Source organism: Colobus angolensis, unplaced genomic scaffold, assembly GCF_000951035.1.
Source record: "Colobus angolensis palliatus isolate OR3802 unplaced genomic scaffold, Cang.pa_1.0 Scaffold11, whole genome shotgun sequence".
In the NCBI taxonomy this organism is placed as follows: Eukaryota; Metazoa; Chordata; class Mammalia; order Primates; family Cercopithecidae; genus Colobus; species Colobus angolensis.
In genome coordinates this window covers 8,417,382-8,432,675 of record NW_012112030.1, presented here as the reverse complement: position 1 = coordinate 8,432,675, position 15,294 = coordinate 8,417,382, and positions in this window count along the sequence as shown.

Below are 15,294 nucleotides of genomic sequence, written 5' to 3'. Positions count from 1 at the left end.
GCGTTTGCTGGGGGGCTGGGCGCCCCCCCTGCCGGCGTGCCTTAGCTGGGGGTGGGTGGAGGCGGTGGGCAATGGTTCGCTCAGCCTCAACCCAGAAGTTTCTGCCATCCCTGGGGAGGCTGGGGGCCTAGGGAAGAAGCCAAGGCGAATGTCTGTCTTTCAGAAATTAGCCAGGAGTAGACGCGGCACTTATCATGAACTCAAGCTCTCCCTCAATGAAAATAAGAACTCAAGATTTAAAAAAAACTCAAGTAGTCTCCCAAGTCCCTTAATACACTTTGTGGCTGTCTCAGACACATTTAGTTTTGAAAAACGAGGATACACCCCTGGCCCAGGATCTTGCTTCCCAAGCACAGTTAAGGCCATGGACATTGGCTGCGTGTGGGAACTCGTCTCTTTCTACTTTTCTGTTCTTTCCCGGGATTGTAGCAGTTTCCTCTACCTGAGTCCAGCCGCCAAATACAACAGCTCCTTCCTTCCTCCACCCTTCTCTCTCACCAGATTTCACTGCTCCAATAAACTCAGAACAATATTCAGTTGCTAGTGAATGCTTTCAGAGGGCTTGAGGGTGAAAAGACTCCCCTTGGGGTCAAACTCCAGATGATGAAATGATTTTTAAAACCACCACAACTATGTCCTAACGTCCGATGCTAGTATTCCAGCGTTTCTCTTCTCCCTTTTGCAACTGGAAATTTCTCTCTCAGTGTGGGCTTAAGCACCATGGTGGAAAGTAAAGTAGGACGATGAGCAGGGCTGCCCTGAGACAGAGCTCAATGGATCTTCAACTGCCTCCCCACCCCCAAGCCCAGTACCCATCATCTTGGTTTGAGCCAAAGTTAATGCATTTTACTGGAAACCAACCTTCCTTTCTAATCTTAAACAGCAGCAAAGTTTTCTTATGCACCTATGCTACAGATGAGCTTGATGTGCCGCTTGTTTTCTTAGCCACATCTTGTTTGTCCACTTTGTGTGCCTACCTCATCTCATACACTCCAGAATGTGACAGCTGGAAGGGACCTTTGGGACCCTGTGGTTTAACCCTCTCCTTTTTACCACGGAGGAAATTGAGACTCAGAGAGGTTTCCTGTCCAGGGACATACATTCGGTTGGTACCGGAGTCGGGACTAGATGCAGGTCTCGTAACACTCAAGTTGGTTCATTTTCTGTTCCTTTCCTTCCTAGTGGTTCTCACTGGTTCAGGGTTTTATCTGGGTTTGATTGTGCTATAGTCTGCAGGTCCTGCTGTCTTACAAGTGACTCAAAATGGCTCCTTCCCAGGCCCTGGGTTGCCTGCAGATGTTTCCTTGATGTGGCCTGTGGTCACTGATATTTAAATGCAGCTGTCATGAGCCTTTGGTATCACCATCCACTAGTTCAACTAAAATATAGGCTCTAGAAGGACAGGGGTGATACCCAGAGAGAGTAAAGGAGGCAGTGCCCAGAACTAGTTTTCAAGTCAGGACTTCCTACCTAACTGACAGAAAAGAATTCACCTAGGATCAAGCAAGAGGTCTCATCCTCTTTATTTTTGCTACTTTTAAGGCTGTCAATTTATTGGACTGAAGACTAGGGGAGAAGGGACAGGAAAATTGGGGTAGGGCTCCCTACCATAATTTATACCTTACCCCCGAAATTAGATAATTGTCCAAATTTTAAAACAATTGCTAGACAACACAGGAACCCTATGTGCATCTATCCACATGCATAAACACCCAAACTACCACACATATGTAAATGGAGACATTCTAGAGTATTTCACCTTGCCACAGAAGTTTGATTTTACTCGTGGAATTCATATCTCATATGGAAGTAGAAAATTAACACTTCCATCCCCTTTACATGCTGAATCTTTCAAATGTAGGAGAACTATTTTGTCGCTTTTTTGTTGTTGTTAATCTCGAAAAGTAAGCAAGTCACAGTCACGCCACCTTAAGAGGTCTGGCTGCCAGCAGAAAGGCTGTGCTTACATCGACCTCACAATGATCTAAAGTGTTTTGTTTACAGTCAAGGCACCAGAGATCTGTACAGCAAATAATGAGAATGCAGGCGTCTGCTGTAGTAGTGACGAAGCATGAAAAAAATACTATGGAGTCCCCGAAGGAACAGGGAGCGTAGAGATCAGGGCGCCATCCTCCTGCAAAGTGGGCAGCTGCAAGCGAGTAAGCCAAGGGGGAAAATTTCAGATAAAGTGTTAAAGGTGGACCCTGGTAGAAGACGGAAAGCGGAGACTTTCCGTCAGATACAACAGATACAAAGACACTGCACTGCTCTAAAGTGAGCTGTTTCCCCAAGACCCCAAGTCCTGCGTGATGTTTTGGTTGCCATTTTCACTGCTGTTTTCCTACTTAGGGCTGAGAAGCGTCCCATAAGCCATCCCAGATTTCTGTAACTTTCACAAGCTCAGGAGAGAGGCAAAGACCAGAATAACTTAAGAGAAGACACCTGTGTCACAGACAAGTGTTCAGATTGGGTGGATGAGCAAGCCGCCCGCATCGCCAGTTCCCAGATGCAGCGCTCTCACTGGAACCCCAAATGTTTCGCGAAGGTTCACGGTTCCTTGCCCAGCTGCCCCTCCCACTGCAAGCACACAGTTTCAGTCCTTCCTCGAGGATGTTTATAATGAGGCAGCACTCAACTCCACCATTCTTCTAAGCTCACATACTTTTAGACTTCGGGAATTTCACAGCCATCTCTTTCTGACACTTTTAATTCAATTTCACAAATATTTACAGAGCACCTTCTATTAATTTGCTTATTCTTTCTTTCTTTCAACAAATATTTGTTGAGTGCCTCCTCTACGCCAGACATTATCCTTAGGTTCTGGGAACACAGAAGTAAACAAACAGATTTAAACTAGAATGATGCTGACATTCCAAAAGGGGGAGGGGAGACAGAAAACGAACACAGCACATGAAAGAAATATATACTGTGTAAGGAGGTGACAAATGCTATGGAGAAACAATAGGCAGCAGGGAGGGAAAGGAAGTGTTTCGAGGATCACCATGGGAATAAGTGGACAGGGAAGGCCTCATGGAGAAAGTGGCCTTTCAAGCCAGGCGCGGTGGTTCACACCTGTAATCCCAGCACTTTGGGAGGCAGAGGCAGGCGGATCACTTGATATCAGGAGTTCAAGACCAGTCTGGCCAACATGGTGAAACTCATCTCTACTACAAATAGAAAAATTAGCTGGGCATGGTAGTGCAGGCCTGTAATCCCAGCTACTCAGGAGGCTGAGGCAGGATAATGACATGAACCCGGGAAGAGGTCTCAGTGAGCCAAGATCTTGCCACTGCACACCAGTCTGGACGACAGAGTGAGACTCCATCTCACAAAAATTAATTAATTAATTAATTTAAAAAAAAAGGGCGGCCTTTTAGAGAAGCCCTGAAGACCTGAGAGAGCAGCCATACAGCTATCTGGGGAAAGAGCATCCCAGTAAAGGGAAGAGCAAACGAAGTGTCTCTGAGGTGGGATCTTGCCTAATGTGTTCAAGCAACAGCAGAGAGGCCCACAGTGGATAGGGCAGAGCAAGTTGGGAGTGGTAACAGGAGCACCAGGGCCGAGCGTGGTGGCTCATGCCTATTATCCCAGCACTTTGGAAGGCCAAGGTGGGTGGATCACTTGAGGTCAGGAGTTCAAGACCAGCCTGGCCAACACAGCGAAACCCTGTCTCTTCTAATAATACAAAAATTAGCTGGGCATGATGGCACATGCCTGTAATCCCAGCTAGTTGGGAGGCTGAGGCAGGAGAATTGCTTGAACCTGGGAGGCGGAGGTTATAGTGAGCCAAGATCGTGCCACTGCATTCCAGTCTAGGAGAGACAGAGCGAGACTGTCTTAAAAAAAAAAAAAAAAAAAAAGCGCATCAGATCAGATAGGACCAGATAGGCATAGGTAGGGCTTTTATTATTGACCTGGTGATATGGACAGCCATTGGGGCATTAGTAGGTTTTAAACAGTGATCAATACCATGTGTAAGGTATTGTCCAAGGCATTACTCTCAGCAATGTGGGAAGTGAAGAAATGTTTGTCACAGTCCTAGCCTGTGGGGAGTATATACCATGTGCACAAAAACCAGAGGTAGGAACCAGGCATGGTGGCCTGCACCTGTAGCCCCAGCAACTCAGAAAGCAGAGGTGGGAGGACCACTTGAGCCCAGGTCGAGGCTGTAGTGAGCTATGATCATGCCATTGCACTCCAGCCTGGGTGGTAGAGCAAGACATTATCTCAAATAAACTAGAGGTAGAAAGCAATACATAGAAAAACATGATGCTATGAAGTGCAAAGCAAGGAGAAAGAGGAAGGCCTCATGGAAGAAGTGATATATGAGTCATATCTTGATGAATAAGAAAATGTCAAGATGATTATAAGGATGGGGTGGTAACTGGGGATGGGCTCAGACAGTGGTTGGCCATGGATGGCATGCTAAAAAATCTGTTGCTCAGTAAGTATGGCAAACTCATGGAGCTTTTAGTGAAGAGAATGATCAGTGTCCAAACTTGCCTCCTGAACAAAAGCAAACCTGGGCCCTGGGCCTGGGTTGGAGCTCTGGAGTTTGGATTTGTGAGATGGGGTGACCTGCTGAAGATGGGGCTGTGGGTGATATGAAAGACAGTGTCTAGGGACAGGGCTAAATGAAAGCTGGGCAGACAGTCCCACTGTGGTGTTCATCCAGAGGGATATGGGGAGATGGGCAGAGTTCAAGTGTGAGACAGTGAACCCTGAGCCCAGGAGGACACGGCTTGACAGAAAAGGCAGGAGGCAGTCTGCCATAATCTCCTGAGCCGCAAAGGTGTAGCTGCAGATGCTTTTTATATGGTGCTTCCAGCCTTGACTGTGAGTGAGGAGGTGTCTGTTAAGGGGCCCAGGCTGTCTTGGACAAGCAGATCTTTGTGTTTGGAAGTAGTGTCTGACGGCAGAGTAAAGGATGGCTGTGATGAGCCTGGAGAGACTGACACAAGGAGGTAATTTTGGAGGATGATGAGTTATTCAAACAACAGATACAATGGATTTAAGTCGTGCTATAGAGGAAATGGAAGGCAAGGAACAAATGCAGGGTGACTTAAGTAGTTGGAACAGATAAGAGGATTGAGAGAGATGGAGAAAGGGAGGACGAATTTAAGGACTGAAGCTTGGGTATTTGAGAGAATAATGCCATTAACCGAGGTAACAGAGAAGGAGAATGTAGGAGAGACTATAACCTTGAACTCTTGGGTTCAAGTTATCCTCCTACCTCAGTCTCTCAAGGTACGGACGGATCCAGTCCATCAAAATCCATTGTTGCCTTCTTTCCCAGTAGCAGAATTATAACTGAGCACACAACTGCCCAGCAACATGAAATTCCCCAGTCTCCTTTGCAATTAGGTGTGGCTTTATGATGAAATATTTTCCAATAGAATGTAAGCAAAGGTGGTATGTGTCTTCCAGGCCTAGTGCATAAACCTGTCATGTGACCCCCTCAGAATCCGCCATTTTCTTTCCCCTTTCTCATGGGCTGGAAAGGTGAATACTAGAGCAACCTTGGAAGCCACATGTTGAAGATGACAGAGCCACCTTCAACTTGGGTCCCTGACCTGATTTGGGAGAAAAAATAAGTCTTTATTTTGTTGAACCATTACATTTTGGGTCTTCTTTTTTCTTGAGATGGAGTCTCATTCTGTCGCCAGGCTGGAGTGCAGTGGCGCGATCTCAGCTCACTGCAACCTCCACTTCCCAGGTAGGTTCAAGTAATTCTCCTGCCTCAGCCTCCCGAGTAGCTGGGATTACAGGTACGTGCCACCACACCCAGCTGATTTTTGTATTTTCAGTAGAGATGAGGTTTCGCCATGTTTGCCAGGATGGTCTCAATCTCCTGACCTCGTGATCTGCCTGCCTTAGCCTCCCAAAGTGCTGGGATTACAGGCATGAGCTATCATACCCAGCTCATTTTTTATAGCATTTTACAGTCAGTCCTAACTAATGCATATGGAACAGTTTGGGAGATAGGGAATAGGGAAGGTGAAGAATTTGGTTTATCACAGTCAGTATAAGCATTGAAATTAACTTAATCCCCAGGGAAAAGAAAGAATGAAAAGGTGTGTCCCTTAAGAGGGCAACAGAAAGCCAGGCACAGTGGCTCATGTTTGTAATCCCAGCACTTTGGGAGGTTGAGGCAGGAGGATTACTTGAGGCCAGGAATTCAAGACCAGCCTGGTCCACATAGCAAGACCCTGTCTCTACAAAAAATTTTTTAAAAAACAGCTGGGCACAGCTTTGCACACTTGTAGTCCCAGCTACTTGGGAGGCTGAGACAGAAGGACCATTTGAGCCCAGGAGTTCAATGTTACAGTGTACCACTGCACTCTAGCCTGGGCAACAGGGGGAGACTCTGTCTGTAACAAAAATAAAAAGAGGGCAAAAGAGACAATACTGGAGACATGCATCTGACACAAAATGTGAAGGGATATTATGATTGGTGGGGCTCTCTGACACCTATCCATATTTACAAATGTGCAGTTAATCATATGGCCAGGTTGGATCCTGAGTAGATTAACAGTTACATGGGTACAGGAATAAGGATGCATGTGGTATTCTTTCTTTTTTTTTTTCCGGAGACGGAGTTCCACTGTTGTTACCCAAGCTGGTGTGCAATGGCGTGATCTTGGCTCACTGCAACTTCCGCCTCCCAGGTTCAAACGATTCTCCTGCCTCAGCCTCCCAAGTAGCTGGGATTATAGGTGCGCACCACCAGGCCCAGCTAATTTTTTGTACTTTTAGTAGAAACGGGGTTTCACCATGTTAGCCAGACTGGTCTTGAACTCCTGACCTCCGGTGATCTGCCCGCCTCAGCCTCCCCAAGTGCTGGGATTACAGGTGTGAGCCACCGCACCCAGCCACATGTGGTATTCTTAATTCTTTCACATCACACTTGAGGTGTGCAACACTCATTGTTTCTCTATTGTCCTGTACTTCCTTCTCAGACTCTGTTCCCATAACCTCTACTGGGGGACAGCAGATTATGAAACCCTGTTCCCATTCCCTTACTAGTGTTGATCAGACAAGGGGAGAGGAGGTGGTTATTTGACCTAAACTTGGCTAGCCAAATTTTTTCTCCTGCAAATTTGGAATCAAGTCTGAGAAGCTTCAATTAGCAAATTGTAAGACAGAGACTAATGAGGTAATGTAGACCTGAGATGGAAAATGCCCTTTTAAGAACACTGTCTTCAGTGGAGTATGGTGGCTCATGCCCATAATCCCAACACTTTGGGAGGTTGAGGTGGGAGGGCTGCTTGGTCCCAAAGTTCAAGACCAGCCTGGGCAACAAAGTCAGATGCATCTCTACAAAAAATTTTTTAAAATGAGCCAGGTGTGGTGGTGCATGCCTGTGATCCCAGCTACATGACAGGCGGAGGCAGGAAGATTCCTTGAGCCCAGGAGATCAAAGCTGCAGTGAGCCCTGATCATGCCACTGCACTCCAGCCTGGGCAACAGAGTGAGACCTTATCTCAAAAACAAAAGGACACTATCTTCAGCCCATGTGTGATGAAGATGCAGATAATGTCTGTCTGTAGAGTGTCAGAAGAAAGAAAACAATGTGTAAAGGGGGCAGAGAAGAGAGAACACGTAGTTTTAGGAAGATAGATAGGCTTAAGCAACCAAAGACTCTTCAGTTTCTGGATCCTGAAGCTCATGAGGTATTACTCCCTACATTTACGTTCTGTGGGACAGCACTGTGTTTATAAAGTAATTTTCCCCCTTTTGCTCCAAGCTAGCTTGTTATGAGATTCTGTTGGTTGAACCCAAGTCATCCCTAATTAACACAATACTTTATTTTTATTTATTTATTTTTTAGATGGAGTCTTGCTTTGTTGCCCAGTCTGGAGTGCAGTGGCGTGATGTCAGCTCACTGCAACTTCTGCCTCCTGGGTTCAGGCAGTTCTCTGCCTCAGTCTCCCAAGTAACTGGGATTACAGGTGTGCACCACCACGCCCAGCTAATTTTTGTATTTTTAGTAGAGATGGGGTTTCACCATCTTGGCCAGGCTGGTCTTGGACTCCTGACCTCATGATCTACCAGCCTCGGCTTCCCAAAGTGCTGGGATTACAGGCGTGAGCCACCGCACCCGGCCACTTTAAATACTTTAAAGCAGGTTCCTTGGTGTCATCACATTTGATCCTCATAAGACCACAGTTGTGAGGCAAATGCTATTATCCTCTCTTGCAGATGAAGCCCTGCAATAGAGAACTGAGTGTTCCAACGCCACAAAAGAGAGCAGAAAAGGCACTAGGACTAGTGTGCCTATTAATCCTACTTAAGCTGAGTCCAGAATCCATTGTAGAAGATGCAGTGACTTGATGGGTTTGAAGTTATATCACTAAGGCTTCATTGGTTTAATGTACTTAGAATGCACTGTTCACAAAACAAAGGCTCTAGAGAAAATGGAATTCAAATGCCTGGAAAAACGGCATCTTTGAAAAAATTAGATTCAAGAAGGGTTTAAAACTAATCTAGTGGGGTCAGAATTTAAAGAAAAAAATACATCAGGCATTTTACTTAAATGAAAACTTTCATTTCCAAGTAAAATGTAATGAACTAATGCAAGCTTACCAGCATTGCCAGCATCATAAGAATAGGAAATAGGCCAAGGTGGGAGGATGGTTTGAACCCAGAAGTTTGAGACCAGCCTGGGCAAATAGCAAGACCCCGTCTTTACAAAAAAATTAAAAATTAGCTGGGCATGGTGGCACATGCTTGGAGTCTCAGCTACTCAGGAGGCTGAGGTGGGAGGATCGCTTGAGCCAGGGAGGTCGAGGCTGTAGAGAGCTGTGATCGCACCGCTGCACTCCAGCCTGGGTGACACAGCAAGGCCATATCTAAAAAAAAAAAAAAAAAAAAAAGAATAGGAAATAAATAGCAAAACTTGGATTCATGATCACACACATAATCTAATTTCCATGATTAAAACATAAGTGGACAACTTGTATGACTAAAATACGGAATTTGGGTGCGGTGCAGTGACTCATGCCTGTAATGCCAGCACTTTGAGAGGCCAAGGTGGGAGGATCGCTTGAGGCCAGGAGTTTGACCCTGCAGTGAGCTATGATGGCACCACTGCACTCCAGCCTGGGCAACAGAGTGCGAACCTGTCCCTAAAAAAATAAGTAAATAAAATATGGAATTTGGAATAATAAACATATTTATTACCAATCCACCATATTCAACTATGTTCTATTTTTTACATTGAGAAGACATAAAGGAGAACATTTTCCCTGATTCTGATCTTAGTCTTCAGTTTATACAAACTTCCACGTAAAACAAAACTGGAAACTACCCACTTGCTGTTCTTGACCAACTCTCGGAATAATTATCCACATCAGTATTTGTTCATTTCTTCGTTCATTACATTCTTAATGAGCCCTCACCAGATGCCAGACTCTCTGAGGACACAGCAGAGAACAAAGATAGCCAAAGTCCCTGCTGTCATGAAATGGAACTTACACTCAAGTGTGGAAGACAGACGATGCACAAATAAATAAGCATAATATGTCATGTTGCTGTAAGTGCTAATGCGACAAGTCAACTAGTTAAGAGTAGAGGGTAACGAAGGCAGATGCTGTATGAACAAGGAAGAACTTTTCAATAACATGATATTTGAGTAGAATCCTGAATGGAATGAGAGCATGGACCGTGTAATTTTGTGTTGCAGGCACAGGAAATAGCACATCCAGAGGCTCTGAGGTAGGGATGTGCCTGGGGTAGTTGAGGGACTATAAGGGAACTAATAAGCTGGAAACATGGTGAGTGGGGGCTGGGGAGTAGGAGATGAAGTCAGAGAGGAAGGAAGTAGAGACCCCAATCAGGTAAACTTTATAAGCCATGGTAAAGACTGGATTTTATGCCAACTGAAGTACGTCGTCCTTGAGCAGAGAGTTTTTTTTATCTGACTTCGGGTAACTTTTGTCACTTTGCTGAGTAAGAAGTATTTCAAAGAGGCAAGAGAGAAGTAGGGAGACCATGTATCATAGTAGCCTATACAGTAATCCAGATAAGAGGTCATGGGCCTCAGACTAGGGTGATAGCAGTGTACATGAAAAGAAGGGTAGAGAGTTGATAGTGTTTTTTTTTAAGATACAGCCAATGGGATTTGCTGAAGATTTGGAAATGGTCTGTGTGTGTGAGAAAGAGTTCATGATGACTCCAAGCAACTGAAGAAAGGTATGACCAGTTGCTGAGATGGGGTTGATTGAGAGATGAACATATTTTGTTTTGGTCATGTTAAGTTTGAGATGTCCATAGACATCCAAATGGAGATGTTGAGTAAGCAGATGGATATATGAGTCTGGAATTCAGGGTAGAAGGGTCTGTGCTGGAGATACACATTTGGAAATGTTTGGCATTTAGATGATATTAAAGCTATGAGACTAGATAAGATCACCAAGGGAGTGGGTTAAGACATAGAAAATACCTAGGCAGTTAGTCTTAGGGTACTACAACTTTTAGAAATCAAGATGAGAAGTATCTAGATAAAGGAGATAGGGAAGGAGCCCCCAGTAGAGTGGAGGAGAGCCGAGAGAGAGGTGACTGAGTGATCAAGTGAAGAGAGTGTTCCAAGAAGGAGAGCATGATCAAATGATTCACATGCTGCTGACAGGTCAAGTAAGATAAACACTGAAAACTGATCATTGCATTTGGCCATCGAGGTCATTGATGACTTGATAAGAGGAGTCTTGGTAAAGATGTGAAAGCCCGACTAGGGTGGGTTAAAAAGAGAAAATCACATGTATGCATGCTGTATACCCACATGAATAAATTATGCACACACACTCCTAGTCTAAGCAGAGGGTAGATGGGTTCCGATCAGGAAACTAGTCTGGCAACAGGCCAGGCTGGGGCCGAGGTGAGGGCTGGCTGATGGGGAAGCAAGCGTATTAAAAAGGTGCCACATATTGACTGTCTTTCTCCACTCTTTCATTGCCTGGTTTTACAGTGTTTCTTTCAATATCTTTTCTTAACTGTCATCAAAAAATTGTCATACTGGCCAGGATTGGTGGCGCATGTTTCTAATCCCAGCAGTTTGGGAGGTGGAGGCTGAAGAGTCACTTGAACCCAGGAGTTCAAGACCAGCCTGGGTCTTGTAGACATGGTAAAACCCCGTGTCTACAAAAACACAAAAATTAGCTGGGTATGTGGTGGTGTGTGCCTGTAGTCCCAGCTACTGGGGAGGCTGAGGTGAGAGGATCTCTTGAACCCGGGAGTTCAAGGCTGCAAACATGCCACTGCACTTCAGCCTGGGCAACAGAGCAAGATCCTGTCTCAAAAAAAAAATTGCCATGCTGACAAATGACCTTATCTTCGAAAGTAACCACTTTTGCAGGATATGCTAAGAGAATTAGCAAAGAATTAGCTTTACTTGTGAGTCCCACATTTCAACTGGCGAGTGTTCTTAGAAAATCACTGTAGAACAGCATCTTCTGTTCCCAGCATAATAGACTATCTTATTAACCAAATAAACAGTATAAGGCTTTATTACAAATTCTCAGCAATTTTTTTTTTCTTGAGATGGAGTTTCGGTCTTGTTGCCCAGGCTAGAGTGCAATGGCATGATCTCCGCTCACTGAAACCTCCGCCTCCCAAGTTCAAGCGATTCCCCTGCCTCAACCTCCCAAGTAGCTGGGATTACAGGCATGCGCCAAGATTGCGCCACTGCACTCCAGCCTGGGCGAGAGAGCGAGACTCCATCTCAAAAAAAAAAAAAAAAAAGATGCATTTCTATTTATTCTTGACAAAAAGCCTTTCCCAATGCTGTAATAATGGAGAAAAACACCAAACCTCGATAATCTGCTCAGGATCTTCTAGACTGTGTATCAGTTATATCTCCAATGTCAAATTCAATTTGCAATGAGTTGCCTTTTTCCATAACTCAGGATTAGATTGTCTGACCTAGAATGCTTCCAAGTAGTTTTCCTTCCCTTCCTTTACTGAAGAATCAGAAACATCCAAATAGTTAGGTGCTCTGTGGCCGCAGGAGGACAGAAGAGGGTTAGTGATGAGATAGACCACCCGCCCCCAGTTCGGAACATTCATGAAGCAGGAATGGAATTGACCTGCTGTGCTGTTTAAACAGCACAGGAGGGCAGCACAAGGCCAGAACTGTCAGCCCTAATCCTACAGCTATTCCAAACCACAGCCGTATTTATAATTTACTTTTCCAAATGCATACACAAGAGTTTTAATCCCCACCAAATTTAATTGAACTCTAAATTTGCATAGATTTTGCCTATTAAACATTTTTATATCATTTTCATACCTTACACAATAATCTGAATTTAACAATTATTTTATGATAGTATTTTTTGTGTTTTTGTTTTTCTGAGACGGAGTCTCGCTCTGTTGCCGAGGCTGGAGTGCAGTGGCACGATCTTGGCTCACTGTAACCTCTGCCTCTCAGGTTCAAGCGATCCTCTTGCATCAGCCTCCCGAGTAGCTGGGATTACAGGCCTTTACTACCACGCCCAGCTAGGTTTTGTATTTTTAGTAGAGGCAGGGTTTCACGATGTTGGCCAGGCTGGCCTCAAGTTCCTGACCACAAATGATCTGCCCATCTCAGCCTCCTAAAGTGCTGGGATTACAGGTGTGAGCCACCACACCTGGCTTTATGATAGTGTTTTAACAGTTGTCTATACAGTCAAAGTAAGTATTACAACCCTTAACAAGTAAAGTAGAACAAAAGATCAAAGGTGACTTCTCTATAGTCACACACGATTGGTTGCAAAGTCAAGATAACAACCTAAACTTGATCCTTTCCCACTAAACATAGCTCTTTCGGAAAGTGCTTCCCCCACCACATACACACCAACACATACACTGTCTCTATGACTTAATCACCTTGACTTTAGATATAAATCTATATAGTCTTTAATCTTTTTTGTATCCTCCAATGAGGCTAATTCTAATGCTCTAAACAAAATAACTGCAAAGTAGGTAATTAGCACCCAGTAGATACGATTGGCAAGTACAACTGGTTCCAGTGAAGATCCCAGAGATGGCTCCCAGTGCACGGTATTAGGAATCCTAGACATGGCAGTTATGAACTTACAAAGTCTATAGCCCCTTCCAAGAGAAAGTACTCCACCTTCAAGCCACTAGCTTGGGCTCCTGACTCAGCACTATGATTTATGATGGGGCCTGGTACACACCACTCTACCCAAAAGAAAGAAAATGGTTATTAGCTAAGCCAAGAATTAGAACTAGGAAGTACAATAAGAAGTAGGAAGTACAGTAAGAAGAAAACAGACAGGTGCATTGAGAAGACATGGAGGGACCAGCAGAATCACTATATGCTGGAGCGAGGGGCCATAGCCTTCTATGGCAAAGATGTCTAGAATTCACAGACCTTGGGAATCTTTGATTACCATTTACCTGTGAACCTTTCAAGGTCCCATAGTTTGGCTTTTCATGTCCTTAGGACTTGGCAGTATGGCTAAGATTCCTCTTACACACATGAACACGCACTCACGCATACTCCATATATTACTTGTGGTAACAAGTGAGACTGTGCCTCACAACCAATAGACCTTACCCAACCACCAATGCTGCAGACATAGAGGCAAGTTCAAATTAGGTAATAGATCCTTTCTGTGTCCAATATAAGTGTAATCTAACCTCAATCAAGCTCATTTGGAACATGTGATACTTGATCCCAGGTGTACTTCATTCATTCAGTATGTATCCTTTATTACCTACAATGTGTCAGGCATTGTGCTGAGTGCTGGAGTTATAGAGACAAACAAGCACCAGAAGCAAATAAGACAAAATCTCTATTTTTGTGGGGCTCCTAGCTCTGTGGGAAAAGCATAGGAACATCATACAAAAAAAGGAAATAAATTATGGAAAATTTAAGGAGGCTGGGCGTGGTGGCTCACGCCTGTAATTCCAGCACTTTGGGAGGCCGAGGTGCGTGAATCACGAGGTCAGGAGATTGAGACCATCCTGGCTAACATGGTGAAACGCTGTCTCTACTAAAAATACAAAAAATTAGCCAGGCGTGGTGGCGGGCGCCTGTAGTCCCAGCTACTCGGGAGGCTGAGGCAGGAGAATGGCGTGAACCTGGGAGGTGGAGCATGCAGTGAGCCGAGATCGCGCCACTGCACTCCAGTCTGGGAGACACAGCGAGACTCCGTCTCAAAAAAAAAAAAAAAAAAAGAAAAGAAAATTTAAGGAAACTGTATACTGATTGCCTAAACAGTAGATTCTCTTTTGCACCTAAGTCATCCTAACAGCTCTTCTATCCAAGCTCAGTTTATCAGTCGTGATGAGATTCATGTCAGTATACTGTACATCCAAGTGAAAAGACCAGAACAAAATTAAATCATCATTTTTTGACACCTTTATCACTGGGGTGTAGAATAGTGTAATTAGAGAGGGCCAGGGTTAATAATTACTAAGTTCATTATGACCATATTTGACAGGAATGCTGCGTTCTCAGGACTTTAAATGTGACTATGACGTTTTAGATTTAACAGTTAAATATCCCTTACTGATTTGTTTTGAGTGATTATCAAGGCAGAGAAATAATGAAAACATAGTTTGAAACAGAGGAAGAAAAGGAGAAGGCAATGAGTAAAAGGAGAAGGGAGATCCAGAAAACCAGGGTCTTTTAAAATGAGTCATCACTATATGGATCTAGATTTATCACAGGTCTATATTTACCATGGATTTAATCATAATTACTTAAGATAATTTTTTAAAGAAACAGCCAATACATACTCTAACGTGTTTAGCCTGACTTTATAACACTATTTTATATTCTGTTGCACTTTAAGCACTAGAGATGTGAGTCAAATACCAACTTGTATTTAGAATTTTAGAAATATTCTATCTAGTTATTCTATTGCTGATAGAATAAGGTTCTATTATTCTATTAATATTTTAGAAATATGTTATTTATTCTGTTCTATTAATCTATTATTTTAAGGTACAGCACAATTAAATTCAATAAATATTTAGGTGTGCCTAATTTGTACAAACCATAAGGCTGCTCATCAGAGGAATTTTGAAAAGTGAATAAAATACAATCACTGTCTTCAGTGGGAGGAGCTTTATTTTACATATGCAAATTAAAAATATTATTCTACATATAAAAATCAGACAATAACATAAACATAAGGCCAAATATGTGTTCTATAAAAAGATGATACAAGCAAAATGCTATGAAGGTTCTATAGGAGAGATCAGGAAAATATTTACTGAAGAGATAGCCTTTGTCTATTTTTTTTTTTTTGAGACAGGGTCTCACTCTGTCACCAGGCTGGAGTG